General features: G+C 39.3%; 1 protein-coding gene across 2 annotated transcripts in view; it reads right to left on the reverse strand.

Moving 5' to 3' along the window:
* PLS1 (plastin 1) overlaps positions 1-21,139 on the reverse strand; it is a 104,412-nt gene that overhangs the window by 76,861 nt on the left and 6,412 nt on the right. The gene's annotated exons all lie outside the window — the stretch shown is intronic.

The raw sequence follows: 21,139 nt of genomic DNA on the forward strand, positions 1-21,139 counted from the left end.
TCCAGTTCCACTTTAAAAAAAAATGTTTGTTTGTTTGTTTATTTATTTATTTATTTAAAGAGAGAGAGAGCTGGAGAGTGGCAGAGAGAGAGTGCCAAGCAGGCTCCAAGCTGTCATCACAGAGCCCGAGGCAGGGCTTGAACCCATAAACTATGAGATCTTGACCTGAGCCAAAGTCAAGAGTCGGATGCTTAACTGATTGAGCCACCCAGGCGCCCCACTCCAGTTCCACTTTTAAGTGTGGCAAGAATAGGTTCACTTATAAAATCTATAATCCATTTTTGCTGAATGGTTAATTCCCTGAGGAGGAAGTGTGAGACACATTTTATGATGCCTCCATAAAAGTAAAGAATGGCTGTTATAAAACTGCTTCACAAAGTGAAAGAAAAAGTTAAGGGTTTGTATGGTACCAGCCAGTTAAAAAAAAAAAAAAGTATCTACCGTATGATCCTGTTTATATCAAATTCTAGAAAATGCAAACTAAGCTATGGAGACAGAAATCAGATGAATGGTTGCCTGGAATAGGGGTGGAAGGAGGGACAGACTGCAAAGGGGCATGAAGAAACTTTGGAAGGTAATGAAAATGCTCTGCACCTTGATTGCAGTGATGATTTTGTGAGTGTATACATCTATCAAAACATATCAAATTGTCTGTTCTAAATGGGTGAGGTCTACTATACCTAAATTCTACCCCAGTGATTGTTAAAAACACACTGACATATATTTAAAAGGCACTTACATTGAAGAAGGCTTACTCTTGCTCTACATGGCCACAGAATGGCCGAATTAGAACCATTTTTTGCCAAAATAGCAAAAAATTTCTGCATTGATACAAGGAAATATATGCTGTCCAAGTGGGTCCAGAGCCAACCTGGGCTACCTCTGGAACAGTGAAGTTCTCTTCACTGGGCATGTTCCAACACAGGCTCAAAGTACATTTTGGGGGTACAATGTTCTCTTTAGGGATTCCTACACAGAAAGTTGCATGAAGTAACCACTAATGATTCTCGCATCAAAAAATTACATTATTTTAAGGAGGACTATCTATGGATGTTTGTGACCCTGCTGTTGTTGTGTGGAATCCTGCTAACTTCCTGACTAAAACAAGGATTTGCTGTGTCTGATTTCCCTCAAGGACTTCACTTCACAGGAAAAGTCAGTTACTTGCCCAATGCAGCCTTTTTAAAAAAAATGGATCCTATATGGCTATTTTCTGATTTTTGAAAAGTAATTTGTAAAATGGAAAATACTTGGAAAACAAGAAAATTTAAATTGCTCTCAAGCACACCATTCAGAAACAACCAGGGGGCCAATATATTATGAATTTCTAGTCTTTCTTCTACACACATGTGCGTGAATATATTTTTCTTTTAACAAAGTTCGTATCTTTCAATATATAGTTTTACTTAACGTTACTAAGGCCTTTCCCCTACCATTAAGCATTTTTTTGAAAACATGCCTTTCATGTTTCATTAACAGTCCATGTTATGACTGTACCATGATTTATTTAAGTATTCATGTTGGTAACTAAGGTGGTTTCCAATGTTTTACTTTTAGAAATAATGCTTCAACATCCCTGAACAGAGAAAATGAATGGGCCATGAATAACCCGGAATTAGACTTCTCTAATATTTTATCCATCCATTTTGTTACAAGCAACTTCACTTTCCCTTCTGCTGGGAGGTGCTGTGGGAGACAGTTACGACATGCAGTATGGTGACCGCCACCTTTGCTGACAAGAGTTTTTTCTTGGAGTATCTACTATGAACCTCAGCCAAAATTCCAGAGAGAATATACTGATTTGATCTCAATAAAAACTACTATCGCAGAAAGCGATACAGTGCCAAGACACTGCTCAGGGCCAACAGCATGGTGTGCTTTTAACGACTTGTGAATATTCAAGGCAAAAGTGTTGTTGGAAAAAATGCAGAATCAATAAATATTGGAAAATAATAACCTGACTCCAAGTTGCTTATGTAACTGAAACTACTTGATAAAGCAAGAACATTTAGAAAAGAATGTACTGTTTTGTGTTACAATGCACCTTCAGGGCAAGAGCCACATTTTTTTACATCTCTAGAAACCCACGTATTCTTACTTGGAGAACTGTTTTCACAATGTAAGAATTTTTTCCTGTATCTTAAAAATAGCTCATTTGTCAAACTTCTCAAATGTCAGGATAATGGTTACTCTTGAGATTAATGATAATTGGAAGGAAGCAGGAGGGTTTGGGGGATGGGGGTAATAATTCCGGTGTCTTGATATAGGTGCTTATTTCATGGGAATATCATTTTGTGAAAACTCATCAAGTTATACATACACTCATGATTTGTACAGTTGTCTGCATGTGTACTGCCTGTCAGTTATAGACTCAGAAATGGACAAAAAACAAAAAGCCCACCCCTCTGCCCCCACTATACTACACTGGGTAATCTGACAGAATAGAAATTAACATAGTCAATAAAAGATGAATTGGAAACCTCACCACTAACAATTCCAGTTCTATTCCTGAAATTAGACATTCTTTAGCAACGTCCTTTTGTTGACAACATGAAATAATAAATGCACATATCTTGCAGAATTTTGGAGTATCGATAATATAAGCAGTCACTAAAGTTTGCTACTTTGAATCAATTCAATAAGTAGTTCAGAGTACCTACTACGTCCAAGATGTTGTAAGGGCATCTTTTAATGCTGTGCAGATTTATGGAAGAAGACATGAGAGAGAATTTAAAATGCCCTTTGAAAGAATGACAGATGACATGGATTCTTTTTATTACTTTAAGTCATCTACTGGGGAAAACGAGTAGATGCCATACAGTCAGCACCTTGGAAAATGTTTTCTAGAATGACTAGGTGTCAAAACCTGTCATACACGGGTATTATTATAGATAAGTGGAAAGAAAAGACAGGAGGGCACACCAGGCAGTTAAGAGGGCATGAACAAAGGTGTGGAAGTATGACAGCATAGGGCATACAATGAGGAACTAAAAGCAAATATCCTGGTTGAATGAGTGTCCCTATTTCACATCATAATTTTCCCCTGAATCTAAATTACCCTAGAAACAGGCACAATGTGAATGACTTCCCTTTGTAACACACAGAGAGAAGTGCCACCATAGCTCTCCTTGACTATACAAAAGTCCTGAAATATCCTTTACAAAACTACTTGTTTTGGAATCTGGCCCTGAGATGATTTCAATTTAGAAAAATAGCCAGTTAAATCACATTTTCCCAGACACATCAACATTAATGCCTGTAACCCTGCTGGCAGTGATAACCACTGCTGTCTTATCTGTCAGCAAAGGCATACAATGCTTTGGTCAGTGGCAGGCAGAATAATTCCCCTCAAATTCGCTCATGCCCTAATCCTCAGAACCTGTGAATATGTTACCTTACATGACAAAAGGGATTTTGCAGATGTGCTTAAAGGTATGGGCCTTGGGATGGGGCAAATTATCCTAGATAATTTAGACAGACCAAATCTAATCACATGAATTCATTAAGAGCAGAGAACCTTCCCCTGCAGGGTAAGAAAGGAGGAGGAGGAGGAGGAGGAGGAGGAGGAGGAGGAGGAGGAGGAGGAAGAGTGGGGGGAGGGGGAGGAAGGGGAGGAAGTGGAGGAGCAGGAAGGGGAGGGGGAGGAGGAGGAGAAGGAGGTGGGATTCTAAATGTAAAAAGACTGGATTCTCTAGTGCTGGCTTAGAAGATGGAAGGGGCCATGAGCCAAGGAACACAGGTGGCCTCCAGAAGCTGGGAATGGCCTTCAGTTTATATCCAATTAAAAAAATGAGGATCTCAGGTCTACCACCTCAAGAAACTGAATTCTGCCAAAAATCTGAATGAGCCATGGAAAAGATCCTCCCCCTAGGACCTTCAGAGAGGAACAGACCTCCAACACCTTGATTTTAGCCCGGTGAGGAGACCCATGACTTCCGGCCTACAGAACTGTAAGGTAACAAATGTGTTGTAGAAGTCACTAAATTGGTGGCATCTCACTAGGGGAGCAAAGGAACACTAACACAGGCTCACACGGTCTTATTCAGAACAGGATGTTCTTACCACTTTGGCCTTGGATTACCCACAAGAGAGAACAGCTATCATTTAGGAGAAGCAGAGGGAAAAGAATAGTATGTTCATAAGGAAGGGCCACTGTTGGCTTTAAGACTCTCCTTAAATAAGTTTTCCCTTCAATAGGATATACACACATATTGGAATTTAGTCAAATATTTGGTTTAGCAGCTTAAAAAGAAAAACACTACAAAAATGAAAAGATTCAAGATTCTACCAATAATGATGAACAGGGTGCCTTATTCTTAACCCTAATAGACTGGGACCCAGGGATAACTGCAAACGACAGTAAAGGCCACCCAGTAATTAGGTGCAATGGTTCTCATCAGCAGTCACAAACTCAGCCTGTGGAGCTTATGTTAAATGTAGTTTCCCGGGTCTCCTCCCCAAAGATTATCATTCAGAAGTTTTAGGGTAGGACCTAGAAGTCTGAATAATATCAAAATGCAGAATTTCAAAATTTTGTCCCCTAATGAATGATTAATGCTGCTGAAGTATTCCCATCAACCGTTCTCTCACCAACCACCTAAGATCTCTCCCATTCTGACTGAAGCCCAGTGCAATTCTTGTCAGGAGTTAGCCCAGGAGCGAGCCCATCTAGCCAAGTAGGCAGTTAACAGTATGTACAATTTTGGTACAAACAGACTTAAGACTTGATTTTGCTCTTGCTCTTGCTGACAGAGTGTTCTGGGCAAGTCACTTAAGGTCCCTGAACCTCAGTTTCTTCATCTGTATAAAGGGAATGACAAGGCCTTCCTACCCATAGAGTTGTTACCCCAATTTAGCACAGCTCTTGGAACATAGTAACTATTCAGTTACTGTGATTATTAACACCACCATTAATTCCATTTTTAGATGAAGTCTGCACAAAATATTTATCAGCAGAGGTAATTTGAATTCTTTAGCATTTTTCATTCCTGTAACAGTATCTGGAAAGATTAAATATTCAATGGAAATAAGCTTCCACTCTGGACTGCATGGAATTGAGTGTGTTTAAAAGATGCTGTATTGTTGGTGAGGGGGAATAAATAAGTAAAAGTAACCATAATATCCCTATCTCTTTGAGGCTATATGTACCTAATGAGGCACAATTTTATTTCAAACCTCTAAAAAGCCTGGCTCAAGCAAAACAAAAACAAAAATAAAACAAAACACACACACACACACAAAAAAAAACCACCATTTTTCCCAGCACAAGCAGTTAGGGAATTTATCTCTTTTTCACCTTAGAACATAAAATCCCAACCACATGGATTGTTTGAGACCAGCCCTTGCCAGTGCTGAGTATTTTAATGGCTAACCAGGCCTCCATTCTAATATGAAGACTCTGAACAACCTGTTCAAGGTCACAAAGCAAGTTAAACAGTCTCAACATCCAGGTGAATAAGAAGAACATACACAATCATGTCACTGAACAATATACACAATTCAGTAACATGAAACTGAATAGACACAAACTGGAAGCAAAGAGCCCAGCGTTCTTGAGTCCATGCTGATGACAGATGATACTATCATCATTAAATGGCCTGTAGTTGGGGTCACAACTAGGAAAATAAATCAGAGAGTAAAAACTTAGTAAAATACAGATATATGAAGAGTAAATTGTAAAGAATGATGTTGGAATACAGTACCTATTCCATTACTTTCTTCCTATATATTTTAGTGTTCTCCCTCTCCCTGCTTGTATTCTTTCCTCTGCCTCTCCTTTATTCTTTAGAGAAAAGGTAGGCAATGTTAACAGATGAGAAAAGGGGCATTTAAAGAAAGTCTTCATGCTTGCACCTGCTGGTCCTTCTCAGTCTACAGTCCTCTGGAGAGAAGAGGATTATCAGTTGGGGGGAAGGCCATTCTCCTATCTTCTGATTCCATAAGGGCCTATTATAAAAGCAGCACTTCTGGCTTCTTCTCTACACTCCTTTCTCACTTTCCTGAGAAGAAAGGGAACTGACTTAGCTCACTGGTGAGAGGGTAAGTGTCTGGGGTCCACTGAAACTTATTTCTCTACTGTAGTGATTCTCATGCTTTAACTGCACCATAATCACAAGGAGGGCTTATTAAAATACAGACTTTTGAGCCCTACACCCCAGAGTCTCTGCTTCAGTTCATCTGGGTTGGAGATCACAGATCTGCATTTCTAACAAGTTTTGAGGCAACGCTGATGCTGCTTGTCTGGGGACCACACTTAGGGAACCCACTGCTTTGCTGAATGAGTTTAAAGTATTCAATGTCATGGTCCTGATGTGCCTTGCCCCTTTTCTCTTTAGCAGTAGCTTGTCCTCAGGACACAAGATCTCCCATCCCTCCATCTGGTAAGCAACCCCAGGGCAAACGTCCAGCAAGTCTGCCTGGAATGAGGTAGACAGAAGTTAAAATTTGGGGATAAAAGGTATGAGGAAGACCATTTGGCCACAGGCTGCAATCATGGTCCAGTTCCATCAGTAATAAAGTGGTATTCTGAACTCCGAGAGGTCTGTATTTATTTCTCAATCAGTTCAGAGAATAAAGAGAACAATAGTATGAATTATCAGCCCCTTCAACCTAAGAGCGTTCAGCATTATGATCGTGGCAATGACTAGGAATTCCAAAAGCTGTGCCCTCATTTTGCAAGCAGTGACCCTGTCTTGCCTAAGCCATAATGCTAAAGCCAAATGACACCAAGTGTGCATACTGAATAATGTTCCTGCTCTTGAAGAACATGTAGGTATCACCAAAGTGGAGAAAAGATATAGGGCCTTCAGGAAATTCAGCCTCGATTACTTCTCTGGGTCAATCACCAACAATTGTCCAGACCAGGTTGGCTGGCTTAATAGCTCCCTCCCTACTCACAGCTAAGCAAAGCTCCCCCCAACCCCACCACCCCACTGGGCACTTCCTGATCACCCCTTCTACACATTTTCCATCCTTGGGTCCAGCAGCTCTGATTCTCTGCTATGTCCTGCCCCTCCTGCAGATGATGCTTTTGAGTCTCAACTCTCAAGTGACACCTTGGCTTCAAACCCTAACGTGTAGCTAGTCTTGCCCCATCTGAGTTCAGTTTCACACAGCTCCTGGAGACCTTAACAGGGCTCAATATCCCCAGTCCCTCTTTATCTAGGAGAGAAATCTGGATAGCAAAAGGTTTTCCTTAAGAAGAGCAGAAAATTAAAACACAGTCTCTCAGCAAACAGAAAAGACAGGAAATAGTGAAACCCATGCCAAGTCTTGCAGGTTATAACCTCACTGCTCCCAGGGAGCCCATCTCAGGGCTTTTGTAACTTCTTTTTCACCAACCTAAAAGGCTCTCCTGGCCGCCGAGAGACAAAATGGCACCCAGGGACCACATCCTGCCTGGATGTGGCTCATTAAGTATCTTTTAAATTTTGGAGTGAACACATAAAATTAGGGATTAACATAAAACTCAGATTTCTATTTTCTCTTTTAGAATCAGGAAGTCTAGCAATACTGAGGCCACACTTCTACATGGTAGCACTGGGCTAGGCCAGTGACAGCTGCACCCTTTAGATAGGTGTAAACAGCATGCCACAATCCTATGATCCCTGGCTACTCTCATTTCCCATAGAGCATACATAAATGAACAGTGGTTAAGCATAAGCTCTATTACTTGCCATTGTTAATTTCCTGAGCTACCCCTGAACTCAAATTATTAGTACTGTGCTGTTGAGAGACCAAAATACATGCATTTTTTTTTCCTCCTCAGTTGGTAGTTGCTTCCATTCTCAGTCCTGAAGCCATAATTGTAGGAATCATGAACAAATGGACAAGTACTTACCCCAAAGTGGCACAGGCTCATGGAGGGTGTAGGTGAGGACAAAGAGGGTAAAAGGTCTCAAAATAAAAAGACAACCAATCTCCTTTTCAACATCTCTAGCTCCCTGATAGATAAGGACTCAAGAAAGAAAAAGTAGCCACATCCTGTGTTGTTTAGGGCAGAAATTCCATAATCAAAAGTGACCAAGTATAGAAATTTATAGCAGACTTAATTTTAAATTACATATAAAGCAAATAAAAGTTGTTTTTGGAAAAACCGTCACCTGGCAACCCTTTCCATTTAGAAATAAGCTAGACCAAAAACAAAAATAAAGAAAGAGACAGACCACTGAGAAAGGAGAATCATTACCTAATTAGGAAATTATCACAGTGAAATAAAAGCATACAAAGATCTTTCTTTGTCTTGAATCATCTGTTATTTGCATGTACAATGAACCAGTTGAAAGTCCTGCTAATCCACCATCAAATGACCACAGTGTCATGGCCAGAGACTTGCCCCAGAGTGGCACAAGTTTGGGTACCTTTTGAATTCTTGGTCTTTGCCCATAAGATTAGATTAGTGGGGGGGCGCCTGGGTGGCTCAGTCGGTTGGGCGTCCGACTTCGGCTCAGGTCATGATCTCACAGTCCGTGAGTTCGAGCCCTGTGTCGGGCTCTGTGCTGTCAGTTCAGAGCCTGGAGCCTGCTTCAGATTCTGTCTCTCTCTCTCTCTTTCCCTCCCCCACTCACGATCTGTCTCTATCAAAAAAATGAATAAACGTTAAAAAAATTAAAAAGAAAAGATTAGATTAGTGGGTCAGTGGTCAAGGGGAATATTTGATTTTTAAAATTCGTCCTTCTCTTTTTCACTTCTCTCCTTCCAAGGCCAGCACTTCAGTGGGAAAATAAAATATATTATAACTACTTCGCTTTTTGTCTTAGAGACTTTCCAGGACAAGAATGGATTCCACAGTGCTTTTCCTCCTAGTTCAACATAAAACAGATCCAAAAGTGAATCAGGAGAAATTTTCAGTAGTCTACTAGGAATCTCTCACAGGTTGTGTTCACTTTGGGATCTAACTTTTCCATGGATCCACCTGAAGAAACAATGCAAGGAGGACTAATACTGTATCTACAGTGGAATAGCCAGCCCACTGTGAATACTAACAAGATCCCTTGGGAATATAATTACAGAGGGCTTCCACATAATATGTCACATGCAGGAGGGTGTTTTGTAAACTCTATACACAAATATAAAGTATCTATGGTTTTTTGAGCTGGACATGATACAACACTCTGTAAATCTGGTATTGCCCTGATTCTCAGTGAAGATTCAGTTCAGAAGAGAAGATCTCAGCGCACTGTTTATCCCAGATTAGAATCTGAGTTGATTAACTTTGCTCACAGACAGAAGCAAGTAAAATTAAATCAGTGAAAACTATTAGAATACTTGCTTCCTAAATGTTTCTTTTTTCAATTATATACTTACTTCTTAGGAAAAATAGTTTTTTTTTAATGTTCATTTATTTTTGGGAGACAAAGAAACAGAGCATGAGAGGGGGAACACCAGAGAGGGAGGAAGACACAGAATCCGAAGCAGGCTCCAGGCTCCCAACTGTCAGCACAGAGCCCCACGCAGGGCTGGAACCCATGAACCATGAGATCATGACCTGAGCCGAAGTCAGACGCTTAACTGAATGAGCCACACAGGTGCCCAGGAAAAATAGTTTTTTAATTTTAGTCACCGTTTCTATTTTCTTACACTGTAATAATTAAAAAAAAAAAAAAACAGTTTAATTTAGTAAAGATATTTCAGTCCCCAAAAAGCCATTAGAGAGCATTAGGAGCCCTGACTCTTTGGGAATGAATATAGACTCTGCTTTTCATTAATTATATCACTTTGGGCGAGTTGTTCTGAGACTTGGTTTTCAGAGCCAAAAAATTAAGACAATGAGAATAATACCAACCTCATGGAGTTTAGGGAAGGATTAATGAATAGCAAAGGGCTTAAGAAAGGGCCTGACATTTTGGTAAGCGCCCAACAGATCCTAGGTATTATTTTAAATGTTAGTGATTCATGATTTTCATAAAATCAGCAGTCCCAAAAGTAATATATGTGGGGATGCCTGGGTAGTTCAGTTGGTTAAGCATCCAACTTCGGCTCAGATCATGATCTCACCATCCGTGGGTTCAAGCCCCGCATCAGGCTCTGTGCAGACAGCTTGGAGCCTGGAGCCTCCTTCAAATTCTGTGTCCACTCTCTGCTCCTCCCCTGCTTACGCACTCTCTCTCTCTCAAAAATAATGAATAAACATTAAAAAAATTTTTAAGTAATATATGTGTGTGCACACTGCATATTATATGTATATTATAGGCATATAATTTTAATTTGCAGAAATGACATTCACCAATAACTGATGGGAGAGTTGTTTATTAAATAAATGCCTAGATGAGGTTAATTATGTTCAAACACTGAATTTGAATAATTTAAGTAATCAATAAGGCAGTTCACTATCTATTTGTAAGACTAAAACCATACAGAGCTGGTTCAGCCCAAGAGTAAATAAATTCAGGTTACTCATCAAGGGTTTTTTTAAACACAGATCTGGCCCACTGCCTGCTTGCATACAACCTTGACCTCTAAATGGTTTTCATGTATTTAAACAGTTGAAAAAATCAAAAGAATAGTTTGTGACATGAAAATTACAGTAATTATTATTTTAGCACCCATAAATAAACTTCATTGGAGCACAAACAAGCTTATTCATTTACTATTGTCTATGGCTGCTTTCTTGCTACAAGAGCAGAGTAAGGTAGTTGAAACAGAGACCACATGACCCACAAAACCTAAAATATTTGTTATCTGGCCCTTTATAGGAAAAGTTTCCCAACCCTTGGTCTAGACTGTCATTTCTATGAGGGTAGAAACTGCTGGAACCTATCTCAATGTCTGACCTAAACTATTTTCAGTAAATATCTGATGAATAAATATGATATCAACATGAAGGTGGAGCTCCTCCTATATCTTAAGGATAGTTGTTCTCAAACAACAAAGAGCCTTTTTCAAACAGAGACCAAGAGAGGACTGCTCCAGTCCGTACAGCCCAACTAGGGTCTTTGTTATCCTATACTTTTAATGGTGGAATTTTAGGCTACACCTAATAACAAGGTCAGATCATAAAGACAAACTAACACAGGAGTTCTGCATTCATCAGTAGTATATTTTTTAATTTTTATTTGAGAGAGAGAGGAAAAAAAACACCAGTGGGGGAGGGGCAGAGAGAAAGAGGGAGAGAGGGGAGAGAGGGGAGAGAGAGAGAGAGACAGAGAGAGAGAGAGAGAGAGAGAGAATCCCAAGCAGGCTCCTAGCTGTCAGCAGAGTCTGACGTGGAGCTCAATCTCACAAACTGTGAGATCATGAACTGAGCTGAAATCAAGAGTCTGATGCTCAACCAACTGAGCCACCCAGATGCCCTAGTAGTATATTTTTAAGAAAAGGAAAAAATGGCATCACAAAGTCACAACTGAGGAGAATTCATTTGGAGAAAAAAAACATTTATAAAAAAAAATTCCTATGGGCTTACTTCACTACAAACTTATTTCTAAATATGGCTATAAAAAAGTTTGCAGGAGAGGCACCTGGGTGGCTGAGTGGGTTAAGCGTCCTACTCTTGATTTCATCTCAGCTCATGATCTCCTGGTCATGAGATCGAGCCCCGTCTCAGCCATGGAACCTGCTAAGATTCTCTCTTTCCTGTCCCTGATCAGGTGCTCTCTCTCTCTTGCTCTCAAAAAAAAGAAAAATTGTTAAGGGGCACCTGGGTGGCTCAGTAGGTTATGCATCTGACTTCGGCTCAGGTCATGATTCTCAAAGTTCATGGGTTCGGGCCCCACATCAGGCTCCATGCTCAGAGCCTGGAACCCGCTTTGGATTCTGTGTCTCCCTCACTGTCTGCTCCTTCCCTGATCATACTCTGTGTCTCGAAAAATAAATAAACATTAAAACAATGTTTTTATGTTAAAAAAAATAAGGGTTTGCAGGTGTGTTGACTGGCTCAAACAGTTCAGTCTCCCTCCAATTCTTGATTTTGGCTCAGGTCATGATCTCAGGACCATGGGATCTGGCTCCACACTCAGTGTGGAGCCTACTTAAGATATTCTCTCTCTCTCTCTCTCTCTCTCCCTCCCTCCCTCCCTCTCCCTCTGCCCCTCTCCCCCAGTCACACTCCCCCTCCCCTAAAATTATTTTTTTTAAGTCTGCAAAGTCTAAAGTGGCAAAAACAAGTATAAATCCAAATCACAGTAAATATTGGATCTCACTGCAATCTATGTTAGTCTGACAACATCCAGAGTGCCACCTTCAATCTAGGGAGCATCAACTATAAAAGTATAGTGACAATCTGGTTTCTAGAGGAAAGCTATCAGCATGGTGACGGGTCTAATCTAGGCATCATTTCAAACAAGGCAAGTTGCTGGAACTGGAGAATATTTATCATGGACATGAAATCACAGTCCTCAATCTGAATTATTTAATTCATGTAAAACATTTAATAGAATACCTCAATAAATATAAGCTTTAATCATCATCACCTGAAGAATTATAATGTAAAAAAGCAAATTTTTCTTATAAGTTTTTCTTTATTCCCTTAGAAGATTCAACCTTGATATACACAAATGTATATCAAGTTACTGAATCAGCCATACCTAAATTATTATTAATTTGTTAGTTTATGTCAAAGTTCATTTGGAATTTAGTATCAAGTAATTATCTATATTTTTCTCTCTTTACTAGAGTTTTTTGGGGTTTTTTGGGGGGTGGTTTAGGTTTTGGGGTTTTTTTTGTTTTGTTTTGTTGTCAAACTAACGAATTCTCTTGCTCTAAAGAAGACGAAGCAAAGACATTTACTGTTCATGAAGAGTCATGTGTTTGTCACTTCCAGCAGGAATGTGATTAGTTCTATCCAATGGGTTGTGAGTAGAAGTGATGTATGTCACTCTAAGCCAAAGCAATTCAGAGCTATTATGTGACCCTCTAGCTCCTCTTCCCCTGCTAAGATGGTTTGGAAGCCCCCTGTTAAAACAGCAAAATCACAAAAATCGCAGCAGCCTGGGTCTCTGAGTCACTGCATATAGAACAGCTAGCTGTTCCGGAGAACAGCCAGAGCACACTGACATTTGTGTAACAAGAAATCAATGGAGATTTCAGGGTCATTTGTCACTGCAATATAGCCTACCCTATCTTAACTCACACAGAAAATCTGTGTGGAAGGAAAACTTGTGTCAGTCTGTGATCAACCAATTTGGGCCATTTACAAGGATTAGTTGAATCAAGTAGGGAAATTTCCCAAACCTTCCTCAGATTTTCTGTGCATCTTTATTATTTCATTTCAAGTGCATTTAAAGGTTATTACCACACCTACCCTTTTTCAAAGGTAAGTATTTAAGACCAAATTCTCTGTGTTATTCACTTATTACTAAAACTCAAGATCTTACTGAGACATACAATAAGCGATTGAGTAATGTAACCACTGACAAATCTTAGCTGAATATATTGTTCTCCCACGTGGTTCTTTTCCTGTTTTATGACCCTCAGGCTTCATTTCAGGAGACACATGTGGCAGTGGAACTACTAGGCCACAGGCAGACAAGATGGCGTAGTGACCTGAGCAAAACTGGCTCAGTTCTCCTTTGTTAGCAAGCAATCAACAAGTATGCTGTTAATTGGACAGACTGATTTCAATGGGGCCGTGAACACAGAGACATGCTATCTCCTCCAGCTGGCAGTAAAAATATCCAGTAAGATAAGGACTCAAGCCTATGTCCTTCAATACATTCCTGATTTAAAACCACTGGAGGGGCGCCTGGGTGGCGCAGTCGGTTAAGCGTCCGACTTCAGCCAGGTCACGATCTCGCGGTCCGTGAGTTTGAGCCCCGCGTCAGGCTCTGGGCTGATGGCTCGGACCCTGGAGCCTGTTTCTGATTCTGTGTCTCCCTCTCTCTCTGCCCCTCCCCCGTTCATGCTCTGTCTCTCTCTCTGTCCCAAAAATAAATGAAAAACGTTGAAAAAAAAAAATTTAAAACCACTGGAAATTCTGGAGCCTGGCCCGGACAACAGTAAGGTATAAACTTCTACAGTCCTGGGTTCAAATCTCAGCTCAACTACTGACAGCTGTGTGACTCAGGCCAAGAGACACAGCCTCCCTATTCCTCAGTTCCCTGCCCCCTTCACAGAGCCTCTGAGAGGATTTACTGGAATTGATGGTGGTCGGAATAGTCATTATACATTATACCCTTGTTGCCTCAGAACCATGGAATTTTTAAAGTCAATCTGAATTTCTATTAACTTTGTGTTTTATTACAAGCAAAACGTTATTCTTGGGTACATATAAGGCAGTGAAAAATATATCTTTGGCTTTACCCTTAGATTAGATGCTGTCTAATGACTATCACAATGATAAATTCTATCACTTTATCTAATCATCTTCCAATGTGATCAAGTCCTTGCCAGAAAAAAAAAAATATCTGGAGTTAAATGTCTGTTCATTCCCCAGAGGAAACTGAATTTTTTGAATTCCTAAGAATTTCCTATTAATTATATACTTTTGCCGCTTTCCAATTCTGATTATGTATTTTTATACTCCAAGTACACTCCCCCATGTAATAATTTTTATACTAAAAACCAATATCAATGCAGCCTAATCACAAAAAATAAAATTCAGACAAATTCCAACAGAGGGGCATGTTACAACCTACCTGACTACTACTCAAAACTCTGAAGGTCATCAGAAAAAAAACAAAGAAAAGCAGAGAAACTATCACAGCCAAGAGGAGCCTAAGAAATGTTAATTAAATGTAATGTGCTATCCTCAATGGGATCCTGGAATGGAAACAGGATTTTATATAAAAACTAAGGAAATATAAATACAGATTTTCGCTAATAATGATGTAACAATATTGGTTCATTAATTATAACAAATGTACCACACTAGTATAAGACCTTAATAGGGTAATCCATGTGTCAGTGTGGGGCAGGTGGAAAGTCTCTGTACCATCTACCTAATTTCTCTGTAAATCTAAAACTGGACTGAAAAATAAAGTTTATTAATTTAAAAAAAATGTTACCACAATTAGATACCATTTTCACATCAAAATGGACGTAATCAAAAACAAATTGCAATTGCTGGTGAGGATCAGACACTGGAACTCTCATACATTGCTGGTAGGAATGTAAAATGGTGCTGTCACTTTGGAAAACAGTCTGGTGGTTCCTCAAAATGTTAAACAAATTACCATATGACCCAGAAATTCCACTTCTAGATATATGCCCAAGATAAATGAAAACAAATGCCCCCCAAAATACTTGTTCACAAATATTCATAGCAGCAATGTTCATAATAGCCAAAATGTGGTAACCACTCAGATGCCCATCAACTGATCAATAAATGTGGTAGGAACCACACAATGGACTATTATTCAGCCATAAAGAGTGAAATTTTGATGCTACAACATGGATGAACCTTGAAAACAATATGCTAAGAGAAATAAGCCAGACACAAGAGGCAACATATTGTATGACTCCATTTATATGAAATTTCAAGAATATGCAAATCTACAGGGAAAGAAAGTAGATTTGCCATTGCCTAAGCAGGGGATGGGTATGAAATGAGGAGTGTTAATGGATATAGTAAAATATCCTAAAATGGATTTATACTTTAAATGAGTGAATTGAATGGTATGTAAATTAAACCTCAATAAAGCCGTCATGTTAAAAAAAAAAAAAGGCAACGTCATCATGAGCACCAAGAACACTGATGGAACACTGTTTAATCCTAGTCAAGGCAAAGGTTTTAACAATGTCTGGTTAATATGAAAACTTTAATTTCCCTGAGAAGTCTTGCTGCTTGATTTTGTAATACTCTTAGTAAAATGCCTAAGGGCATAACATAATGGAAAGAACCTATGCACACAGAAGGCATGAATGAGTCTTTTTAGATTAAATGAACAATATCTCTAACATAAGGCCTTCCTAAAGTGTGCCTGAGATGTGAAATAGGATGCAAAAGAATATTCCCACTGATATTTAATAAATTAACTTGCAAAAACGAGTATCATGGTCCACTCTATCAGTACACTACCTTAGAATGCAGTCATTTCCTCTGAATTACTAGAAAATTACAATGTTTTTAGTCTCCCATTAATTGTCCCAGTCCTATGAGAAATTGAATACTAACCTTGCAGAAAACTTCAATTAAGGTTTTGTCGCCCATAGCACAATACATAACACACAGGGAGAATATAACTCAGTAAAAATTCAGCAACATGAATTTTTTTTATCCTACACATTTCAGATTTATATTAACAGGAAATACAATAATTTCAAAAACCAAACTACTTTGTTCAAAATTAAAAAGATGAATTTTTGCCCATATTAATCAAGTCTAATTTCATGAATCAAGAACTGAATTACAATTGACCCTTGAACAACAGAGGTTTGAACTGCATGGGTCCACTTATAGGCAGATTTTTTTTGTCGATACAGTACAGTCCTGTAAATGTATTTTCTCTTCCTTGTAATTTACTTAATAACATTTTCTTTTCTCTACCTTATTCTTCTGTAAGAATATATAGCATTATAATACATATAACCTCCAAAATATGTGTTCACTAACAGTTCATGTGATCAGTAAGACTTTATTTTAGTTTTTTTTTTTAAGTTTTATTTGGTTATTTCGTGAGTGAGAGAGAGCATGCATGAAGGGGGGCTGGGGGAGGAGCAAAGAGAGAGAGGGGGAGAGAGAGTATCCCAGGTAGGCTCTGCACTGTCAGCACAAGCCTGATGACGATGATGTAGGGCTCAAAGCCATGACCATGAGATCATGACCTGAGCCAAAATCAAGAGTCGGATGCTTAATCAACTGAGCCACCCAGACGCCCCTCAGTAAGGCTATTATGTTATCAGTAAGGTTTCTGGTCAACAGTAGGCTATCATCAGTAAAGTTTTTGGGAATTCAGAAGTTATATGTGGATTTTCCACTGCAGGGGAGAATGAGAGAATAGGTAGGCATCCCTAACCTCCAAGTTGTTTAAAGGTCAACTGTACTGTTAACATTAGACAAACTGTGAAACTCAGGTAGAATAAAGTTACTTACGGTTCTTGTTTCATTGACCTGCAGGAAAAACAGGCATCCAAGTCTCTAGTAGATCGGTGTATTAATATACATTTCTTTGAGCATCTTTATAAGCCACTCTCTTACTCCTAATTTGATTCCTTGTAAAACAATATAAAGTAGTTCAAAAGGAATATAACTTCAACTTATATGTGTCAGTTTATTTCAGAGGTAAAATGAGTTTTATATACATTATCTACAAGTAAAACATTATTATATATTATTATTTAATTCATTTCTGGAATTAGTTCAGAATTCATGTGAATCTACAAAGATCCTTATATTTTAACTCAAGCTATGCATCTGTCTCCTGAAAACGGACAGGGTATCTCTCAAGATTTACTGTCAGTAAAACACAGACAAGGGGTTAGCACTCTAAAAATAAGGCACCAGGGGGTGCCTGGTTGGCTTATTCAGTAGAACATGGGACTCTGGATCTTGAGGTCATGAATTTGAGCCCCACATTGGGTGTAGAGCTTGATATCTAGATAGATAGATAGATAGATAGATAGATAGATAGATAGATAGATAGATAAAATAAGGCACCATAGATTTTGAGTCTCTATAAGCAAGTAGAAGCTAGAAAGTACTAAGTATGTGGTGGGGAGGCTGTGGGTATAGATTCATCCATTCATTAATTCCTTTTTATTTTATATTCATTCAACAACTTATCAAGTTCTGACTATGCATTAGGCAATGGAGACACAAAGTTAGATATAACCTTGCCCTCAAGAAGCTTACACTCAAAAAGAAAAAAAAAAAAAAACGGTAGCAGTTCACATTCTACATGGCCATCCACATCTGTGGCCCCAAGAACTTAAAATAAATCTTAGTGTTATTAGATTTTATTTTTAAAAAAAGTTACATTCTTTTTTGTTTAATTATTTATTTATTTATTCATTTAAATAATCTCTAAACCCAACATGGGGCTCGAACTCATGACCCCAAGATTAAGCGCCACATGCCCTCCTGATTAAGCCAGCCAGGAGCCCCTATTAGAAGATTTTAATCTAAAATGTGTATGATACCTTTCAATTTAACTATTTAATCTTATTTAATTCACAACAAAATACAAACCACCACCACCACCAAGGTTCAAATGGGCTGCATTACTCCCCCACCTAGTGTACCTCTTAGCTGTAGATTGTGGGCAAAGGGGAGTCAGTTAGCTCTGTCCCACTCACTATGCTGCTTCTTTTATCAGTCAGCTAGCAAGTGGTAGCACCAGGGTAGCAACTTCTACTCACAAATCCACATTTTTTTGCTTTTCCAAGAACAATGTAGTTCTCAGGACAGGATACTTTTTAGGGGATACACACGGAAGATTCTCAAAATCTCCAATGAGACATAAATGTCTTTCCCATTTGTGAGTATCCCCCAGAAAGATGAACAAAAGGGACCACATGGTCTTAGTGCTCTTTAACGCCCAGACACAAGCTCTTCTAAACCAGTACTAAACCAGTAGACATTGCCCCATTTATAGCTAAAGCAATTCTGAAGAGACACCACATTGTCATTTACCCTAATCTTTCAGCACTTGAAGTCAGCTTCAAAGTATCTGTTGAGGACACCATACTGATATCTTTAGCCTTAACTTTTGAATTCCCTTGTCTTCCCAGAACAATCCAGAACAAGTACTACAATCACTAGACCTAGCAATTTATTTATTTTTGTTTCATTTTTATCATCTCTCTCAGAAATTCAAACCAGTTGACCTTTTACATTTTACATATTTTTTGAAAGACATTAATGATAATTTTTGCAAATCCAAAAGATGACCTATTAAAATCAAAACCAAGGAAAAGTATTTTTAGGTATTTATCTAAGAGAGTATGAACTATAGATTAATGCACTGTAAGAAAGAGGGTTCCTCCTCTTCTGATGTGTTTGGGGGTTAGGAGGGAACTGACAGAGTAAGCCAAGGTAAGTCTATGACCCAACACTGCCTGAAGACTGAAGTCCAAATCCCGATAACCTCATACTCAAAATGCTCCACAACATTCCCTAAATGCCTTTCCAGTCTTATCACCCTGCACTTCCCCAAAGTGAACCAGAGTATTTATCCCCAACTGGACCTGCACTTCCCTGCTACACCTCCATTCTGAGGTTCAGTCACCCCTTGTCTGGAATGCCTCTTCCTCTCCCTGCTGACCATTCTCTCCCCGGTGAGCATCTGCCAACCTTCAATGACCACCCACTTCAAATGCCCCTTCCTTCATTATTTGCTATATGTAGACTAATGCTCCCTCATTTCAGCTGGCTTTGAAAGATGCATAAAACATCAGAAGATGGCATAAATCATCACTCCCTCAACTCTGTCCTGCCTCCCCTACTTGTTACAATGGAAAGAGAGCCTTCCTTCATCTCAGCCCCATCACTCTTGGCTTCGATCATTCCTACAGCACGTGGCACCAGCTGCCCTGTACTGGAGCCATGAATTCATGCATCTCAACTCTCCTATAAGACTACACATTTTCTAAGGGCAGGGAAGGAACTTTTTGCAATTGTGTACATCCCACCTCTTAGCTCAGAGCTTACAAACTATTCCAATAATACTTGCTGAATAAAGTTTAACATTATATCCAGATTAGCAAAAATAAAACCCAAGTATGTACCCCTTGAATATACCAGTGGTCCATACTTGGTTTGGGATTCACTCCTAACATCATCTAGCTGATACTGGCTGTTCAGCTTTCCATGGTGGAATGGCCATACTGACTAAACAGAAGTTATTTAAAAATATGTGATATAAGAAAAGGACTGATTTCTAGCGAGAACTGGGTAGTGGGGGTCTAGAGTGGATAAGGAACTTCTAGAGGACAGACAGCAAGGGGCACAAGGCACTTGGTAAACAAGACTAAAAAACAAAACAACAAAAAAAAACTTGAAACATCAATTTTGTGAAGGCAGTACAGTCTCAAAAGAAAACTATTTTTTCCCTAGTTCATCTATTGCACACTTCCTTTATTCCAGCCCATTGTTTCTCAAAGTGTGGTTCCCAGATTATCAGCCTTACTTGGGAACTTGCAGAAATGAAATTCTCCAACCCCATCACAGACCCAAAGAATAAGCAACTCTAGAGATGGGACCTAGCAGTCTGTTTTTCAACATGCTCTCCAGGCGATTCTTACGCATGCTTACATTTTAGAACACATTCAAGTACCTGCAGTTTCCCAAAGAGGTCAGCTCTTTCTTGTCTCCACGCTTTTGCTCCACGGAATGCTTTTTCCTCCATCTATTCTCAATAGACTGAACTTGTGTTTTCAAGGCTCAGCTCAAAAGTCTTGACACCTTCCTCAACCCAGTGAACAGAATTAATGGCTCTCCCAAAGCTTCATTCTGCCCTTCCTCCTGGTGTTTACTCCTGTCACAGGCTGTCCCTGTGTCTGCTTCCTCCATCTGACTGCAAACACATGAGTACAAAGGACATGTCTCACTGACAGCTCTGCCCCCAACTCACCTTCCTTTATTCAACTGCAGCCCTTTGATTTGGTAGAGGAAAGAAAATTATTCTTCTGCTATAAGCCTCTGATTGACAATGAGCAGCCTGCTGAGAGTCATCCAAGCCCTCTAGCCCTAATGAAGATTAATAAATATCCTTATCAAGGAACATCTGAAGTCCAGGGGGCAGTTGTTGAAGGCCCCTCTGGCAATGGAGAAATCTCTTGAAGAGCACCATAGTCAAGGCTTAGCCACAAACATATTTAGGATTTTATAAAAAATATAAATTTCATTGAGAAATTATTCCCTCTGCTCAGTAAAATATGGATTGGTTGGATGAGCACTGGATTTGGAGTTAGATGAAGCCCCAGGAGGACAGGGCCTTGTATCTGTCTTGGCTAGCACTATGGTCCCATGCTGAGCTCAAGACATTTTGTCAGATGCTGAAATTAGAAGACACAGATAGGAGTTCCATCTTTGTCCCTTTTAACTAGGTACCCTCAAGCAGGCAAGTCAATCTCACAGTCTTGGCCATTTATCAGTGAAAGACAGCAAAGTCAGAAAATTATTATAACTATCAATGAATACCTTACCTCCTTATCTTATAGTTTACTAATTGCTTTCACATTCACTGCCTTGTTTGATCATTAAACTAGAAGGCCTCCCTTCTCATCAGGTCAGACTTTGCCTCTTCATCCGCAGCCCTGAACACAA

This window comes from Panthera onca, chromosome C2 (assembly GCF_046562875.1).
Source record: "Panthera onca isolate mPanOnc1 chromosome C2, mPanOnc1 haplotype 2, whole genome shotgun sequence".
Classification (NCBI taxonomy): domain Eukaryota; kingdom Metazoa; phylum Chordata; class Mammalia; order Carnivora; family Felidae; genus Panthera; species Panthera onca.